Raw genomic sequence first — 7,500 nt, forward strand, 5'->3', positions numbered from 1 at the left:
TAATCAGTGTATGTTACGTATATTAAAGGTAATCAGTGTATGTCACATATATTAAAGGTAATCAGTGTATGTTACATATATTAAAGGTAATCAGTGTATGTCACATATATTAAAGGTAATCAGTGTGTGTTACATATATTAAAGGTAATCAGTGTATGTCACGTATATTAAAAGGTAATCAGTGTGTGTTACGTATATTAAAGGTAATCAGTGTATGTTACATATATTAAAGGTAATCAGTGTATGTTACATATATTAAAGGTAATCAGTGTATGTTACATATATTAAAGGTAATCAGTGTATGTCACGTATATTAAAAGGTAATCAGTGTGTGTTACGTATATTAAAGGTAATCAGTGTATGTTACATATATTAAAGGTAATCAGTGTATGTCACATATATTAAAGGTAATCAGTGTGTGTTACGTATATTAAAAGGTAATCACTGTATGTTACATATATTAAAGGTAATCAGTGTATGTTACATATATTAAAGGTAATCAGTGTATGTTACATATATTAAAGGTAATCGGTGTATGTTACATATATTAAAGGTAATCGGTGTATGTCACATATATTAAAGGTAATCAGTGTATGTCACATATATTAAAGGTAATCGGTGTATGTCACATATATTAAAGGTAATCAGTGTATGTCACATATATTAAAGGTAATCAGTGTATGTCACATATATTAAAGGTAATCAGTGTATGTCACATATATTAAAGGTAATCAGTGTATGTCACATATATTAAAGGTAATCAGTGTATGTCACATATATTAAAGGTAATCAGTGTATGTCACATATATTAAAGGTAATCAGTGTGTGTTACATATATTAAAGGTAATCAGTGTATGTTACGTATATTAAAGGTAATCAGTGTGTGTTACATATATTAAAGGTAATCAGTGTATGTCACATATATTAAAGGTAATCAGTGTATGTCACATATATTAAAGGTAATCAGTGTGTGTTACATATATTAAAGGTAATCAGTGTATGTTACATATATTAAAGGTAATCAGTGTATGTCACATATATTAAAGGTAATCAGTGTATGTCACATATATTAAAGGTAATCAGTGTGTGTTACGTATATTAAAGGTAATCAGTGTATGTCACGTATATTAAAAGGTAATCCGTGTGTGTCACGTATATTAAAAGGTAATCAGTGTATGTTACATATATTAAAGGTAATCAGTGTATGTCACATATATTAAAGGTAATCAGTGTATGTTACATATATTAAAGGTAATCAGTGTGTGTTACATATATTAAAGGTAATCAGTGTATGTCACATATATTAAAGGTAATCAGTGTATGTCACATATATTAAAGGTAATCAGTGTGTGTTACATATATTAAAGGTAATCAGTGTATGTCACATATATTAAAGGTAATCAGTGTTTGTCACATATATTAAAGGTAATCAGTGTATGTCACATATATTAAAGGTAATCAGTGTATGTTACATATATTAAAGGTAATCAGTGTGTGTTACATATATTAAAGGTAATCAGTGTGTGTTACATATATTAAAGGTAATCAGTGTATGTCACATATATTAAAGGTAATCAGTGTATGTCACATATATTAAAGGTAATCAGTGTATGTTACGTATATTAAAGGTAATCAGTGTGTGTTACATATATTAAAGGTAATCAGTGTATGTTACGTATATTAAAGGTAATCAGTGTATGTCACATATATTAAAGGTAATCAGTGTATGTTACATATATTAAAGGTAATCAGTGTATGTCACATATATTAAAGGTAATCAGTGTGTGTTACATATATTAAAGGTAATCAGTGTGTGTCACATATATTAAAGGTAATCAGTGTATGTCACATATATTAAAGGTAATCAGTGTATGTCACATATATTAAAGGTAATCAGTGTATGTTACATATATTAAAGGTAATCAGTGTATGTCACATATATTAAAGGTAATCAGTGTGTGTTACATATATTAAAGGTAATCAGTGTATGTCACATATATTAAAGGTAATCAGTGTATGTCACATATATTAAAGGTAATCAGTGTATGTTACATATATTAAAGGTAATCAGTGTGTGTTACATATATTAAAGGTAATCAGTGTATGTCACGTATATTAAAAGGTAATCAGTGTGTGTTACGTATATTAAAGGTAATCAGTGTGTGTTACATATATTAAAGGTAATCAGTGTATGTCACATATATTAAAGGTAATCAGTGTATGTCACATATATTAAAGTTAATCAGTGTATGTCACATATATTAAAGGTAATCAGTGTATGTCACATATATTAAAGGTAATCAGTGTATGTCACGTATATTAAAGGTAATCAGTGTGTGTTACATATATTAAAGGTAATCAGTGTATGTCACATATATTAAAGGTAATCAGTGTATGTCACATATATTAAAGGTAATCAGTGTGTGTTACATATATTAAAGGTAATCAGTGTATGTCACGTATATTAAAAGGTAATCAGTGTGTGTTACGTATATTAAAGGTAATCAGTGTGTGTTACATATATTAAAGGTAATCAGTGTATGTCACGTATATTAAAGGTAATCAGTGTATGTCACATATATTAAAGGTAATCAGTGTGTGTTACATATATTAAAAGGTAATCAGTGTGTGTTACATATATTAAAGGTAATCAGTGTATGTCACATATATTAAAGGTAATCAGTGTGTGTTACATATATTAAAAGGTAATCAGTGTGTGTTACATATATTAAAGGTAATCAGTGTATGTCACATATATTAAAGGTAATCAGTGTGTGTTACATATATTAAAAGGTAATCAGTGTGTGTTACATATATTAAAGGTAATCAGTGTATGTCACATATATTAAAGGTAATCAGTGTGTGTTACATATATTAAAAGGTAATCAGTGTGTGTTACATATATTAAAGGTAATCAGTGTATGTCACATATATTAAAAGGTAATCAGTGTGTGTTACATATATTAAAGGTAATCAGTGTATGTTACATATATTAAAGGTAATCAGTGTATGTCACATATATTAAAGGTAATCAGTGTGTGTTACATATATTAAAGGTAATCAGTGTGTTACATATATTAAAGGTAATCAGTGTATGTTACATATATTAAAGGTAATCAGTGTATGTTACATATATTAAAGGTAATCAGTGTGTGTTACATATATTAAAGGTAATCAGTGTATGTTACATATATTAAAGGTAATCAGTGTATGTCACATATATTAAAGGTAATCAGTGTATGTTACGTATATTAAAGGTAATCAGTGTATGTCACGTATATTAAAGGTAATCAGTGTATGTCACATATATTAAAGGTAATCAGTGTATGTTACATATATTAAAGGTAATCAGTGTATGTTACATATATTAAAGGTAATCAGTGTATGTTACATATATTAAAGGTAATCAGTGTATGTTACGTATATTAAAGGTAATCAGTGTATGTCACGTATATTAAAGGTAATCAGTGTATGTTACATATATTAAAGGTAATCAGTGTATGTTACATATATTAAAGGTAATCAGTGTGTGTTACATATATTAAAGGTAATCAGTGTATGTCACATATATTAAAGGTAATCAGTGTATGTTACGTATATTAAAGGTAATCAGTGTATGTTACATATATTAAAGGTAATCAGTGTATGTTACATATATTAAAGGTAATCAGTGTGTGTTACGTATATTAAAGGTAATCAGTGTGTGTTACATATATTAAAGGTAATCAATGTGTGTTACATATATTAAAGGTAATCAGTGTATGTCACATATATTAAAGGTAATCAGTGTATGTCACATATATTAAAGGTAATCAGTGTGTGTTACATATATTAAAGGTAATCAGTGTATGTCACATATATTAAAGGTAATCAGTGTATGTCACGTATATTAAAGGTAATCAGTGTATGTTACATATATTAAAGGTGATCAGTGTATGTCACATATATTAAAGGTGATCAGTGTATGTTACATATATTAAAGGTAATCAGTGTATGTTACATATATTAAAGGTAATCAGTGTATGTTACGTATATTAAAGGTAATCAGTGTATGTCACATATATTAAAGGTAATCAGTGTATGTTACGTATATTAAAGGTAATCAGTGTATGTCACATATATTAAAGGTAATCAGTGTATGTTACGTATATTAAAGGTAATCAGTGTATGTCACATATATTAAAGGTAATCAGTGTATGTCACATATATTAAAGGTAATCAGTGTATGTTACATATATTAAAGGTAATCAGTGTATGTCACATATATTAAAGGTAATCAGTGTATGTCACATATATTAAAGGTAATCAGTGTATGTCACATATATTAAAGGTAATCAGTGTATGTCACATATATTAAAGGTAATCAGTGTGTGTTACATATATTAAAGGTAATCAGTGTATGTCACATATATTAAAGGTAATCAGTGTATGTCACATATATTAAAGGTAATCAGTGTATGTCACATATATTAAAGGTAATCAGTGTATGTCACATATATTAAAGGTAATCAGTGTGTGTTACATATATTAAAGGTAATCAGTGTATGTCACATATATTAAAGGTAATCAGTGTATGTCACGTATATTAAAGGTAATCAGTGTATGTTACATATATTAAAGGTGATCAGTGTATGTTACATATATTAAAGGTAATCAGTGTATGTCACGTATATTAAAGGTAATCAGTGTATGTTACATATATTAAAGGTGATCAGTGTATGTTACATATATTAAAGGTGATCAGTGTATGTCACATATATTAAAGGTAATCAGTGTATGTCACATATATTAAAGGTAATCAGTGTGTGTTACATATATTAAAGGTAATCAGTGTATGTCACATATATTAAAGGTAATCAGTGTATGTCACGTATATTAAAGGTAATCAGTGTATGTTACATATATTAAAGGTGATCAGTGTATGTTACATATATTAAAGGTAATCAGTGTATGTCACGTATATTAAAGGTAATCAGTGTATGTTACATATATTAAAGGTGATCAGTGTATGTTACATATATTAAAGGTGATCAGTGTATGTCACATATATTAAAGGTAATCAGTGTATGTCACATATATTAAAGGTAATCAGTGTATGTCACAAAATATATTAGCTTATCTTTGCACTCAGCCGAAACAGAGTTACCTGAGAACAAGTGATTCAAAAGACATAAGAGGTGTTATATAGACAACAAGATGAATTCAATATCATGTTTAACAACTACAGTGAGATGAGATCATTCAGCAGATGAACTGTCTGACATGCACTATACTCTCACCTGGGGTTTATGGTCAACCGCTGAACTACTGGCTGCAGGTCTCTTCAGAGAGTGTGTGGTCACGTGATTTGCGTTTTTAGCCGTGTACTAGAATGAACGGAGAACTTTTCAGAACTGCTAAATGAAACGCCTGTGTATTTCCCGCGATTTCTCTGTGCTTCCTTTGCATTTCTTCTCTCTGACTCTCGACTATTTTGACAAATACACACAGACGACGCACGCTCACACAGAGCCCAAAATAGGAGTTTGTGATTGTGCCAGCCCAATGTCAATACAGAAAAGAGCCAATGGGCTGCAGAGTGTCACATGGGCCGGCCCGGTCTGTGTGTCAGGGAAAAAAAGCATCTACTTTCAGATAGTCACAGATCACAGCATCGTCAATTAATAAGGCAGAAAAAAAAACGATAGGCTGCTAAGCCTTTTATGGGCCGATTAGATCATAAGACGATGATCAGCCCGGCCCAAAAAGTACGTCGGCCCAGCGGGAAAGTGCCCGGTCTGCCAGGAGGCCAGTCCGCCCCTGGATCAACCCAATTTAATTACCCTTTAGGTTTGCAATACCATTACAAAGTTGGGTTAAAACTTCCCAGCAACAGTAGATATAGATATTCACACAAGTTATTAGATATATAAAGCACTTTATTGGCTGAAAGGAAACTGACTGCTACTGTCATATAAACTGACTCATTCCATGATATAAGATTTGGGTCATCGCCCACCCGTGGTGGGTGGATTGCAGAGGGTATTTGGCTTTTGGATAATGGAAAAAGGACTGACTTTTATGACTGTGTGTGGTGTTTTATTCGGCTCCTTGCCAAATCTTTTTGCAGGGAGACAGTATAATATCTGACAGCCATTAATCACGCAGCGCTCCTGGGATTTAAATGGCTCAATTTCCTCTTGATCTATATCTCTTTTCAGCAACGATAATATCAGCCCTGCAGACAGCAGTGATCTCTCTGTCACTCACACACACACACACTCACACACACACCTGGGTCACTGCGAGGTGTGTGTGATCGTATATTACCTGAGGAATGTGCCGTGATAACATTATTTCCTGTATGATAAATCACTCAGCTCAACCTGAAGCCTTTATAGACTCGCTAAACTCCAGATTGCGGATCTCAAGCTCTCCAGTGCTTTCAATCTGTAGATTCGTCAGCTTGAGTTCAAGAGAGTCTGCAGAACTAGACACAAATGAGATCTTAATATCAGGAAAATGAGGTTAGACAGAGAAAAAGCAGATGCCGCTGCAATTTGTGCAACTGTCTGTCTTTTTTTTTCTGCTTCTTTTATGCAGAATATGATTTTGAAGAATGCTGTTCAGCCAGTATTGGATGCCACCGACTTTCATTGTATGGATGGATGATCGCTATGCTGAGACATTTTTTTTAAATATATTCTTTTGTATATCACAAAGAAATAAGTCTTGCAGCTTTAAAAAGAATAAGAAAATAATATTTATTTAATAAAACTGATTTTTTCAGTCATTTAGAATTTGACAGGAAGGCATTAATAATAGATTTTATAAACATTTTAAACATTATATACAGTTGAAGTCAAAATTATTAGCCCCCCTGTTTATTTTTATTTTTTATTTTTATTTCTGTTTAATGGAGAGATTTTCTCAACACATTTCTAAACATGATAGTTTTGAAAATTCATTTCTAATAACTGATTTATTTTATCTTTGCCATAATGACAGAAAATAATATTTGACTAGATATTTTCCAAGACACTTCTGTACAGCTTAAAGTGACATTTAAAGGCTTAACTAGGTTAATTAGATCAACTAGGCAGGTTAAGGTAATTAGGCAAATTGGTTTGTTCTGTAGACAGTCAAAAAATATATAGCTTAAAGGGGCTAATAATGTTAATCTTAAAATGTTTTTAATAATAAAAACTGCTTTTATTCTAGCCAAAATAAAACAAATAAGACTTTCAACAGCAGAAAAATATTATCAGACATACTGTGAAAATTAAAAAAAATAAAAAAAAATGAGGGGAACTAATAATTCTGACTTCAACTGTGTGTGTATGTATATATGCACGCACACACGGACACAGTTATTTAAATTTTAAATATTAAAAAAACAAGATTATAAAATATTGTGCATTTCAGCTTGGTATGCGTGTCTGTAAAACATGGATATAAACGTATTTTTACTATTATTTAAGGTCTGAAAAAAAAACATATATATATATATATTTTAATAGT

The 7,500-nt window shown here is 30.3% G+C and overlaps 1 protein-coding gene across 3 annotated transcripts in view; it reads right to left on the reverse strand.

Annotated features, from left to right (window-relative positions):
* bmpr1ba (bone morphogenetic protein receptor type 1Ba) overlaps positions 1-7,500 on the reverse strand; it is a 146,104-nt gene that overhangs the window by 121,078 nt on the left and 17,526 nt on the right. The window contains exon 3 of one of the 3 annotated variants that reach the window (XM_087251245.2): positions 6,310-6,469. The gene's annotated coding sequence lies outside the window, so the exon portion shown is untranslated. 3 annotated transcript variants of the gene reach the window in all.

This window comes from Danio rerio, chromosome 5 (assembly GCF_052040795.2).
Source record: "Danio rerio strain M-AB ecotype USA chromosome 5, GRCz13ab, whole genome shotgun sequence".
Lineage (NCBI taxonomy): Eukaryota > Metazoa > Chordata > Actinopteri > Cypriniformes > Danionidae > Danio > Danio rerio.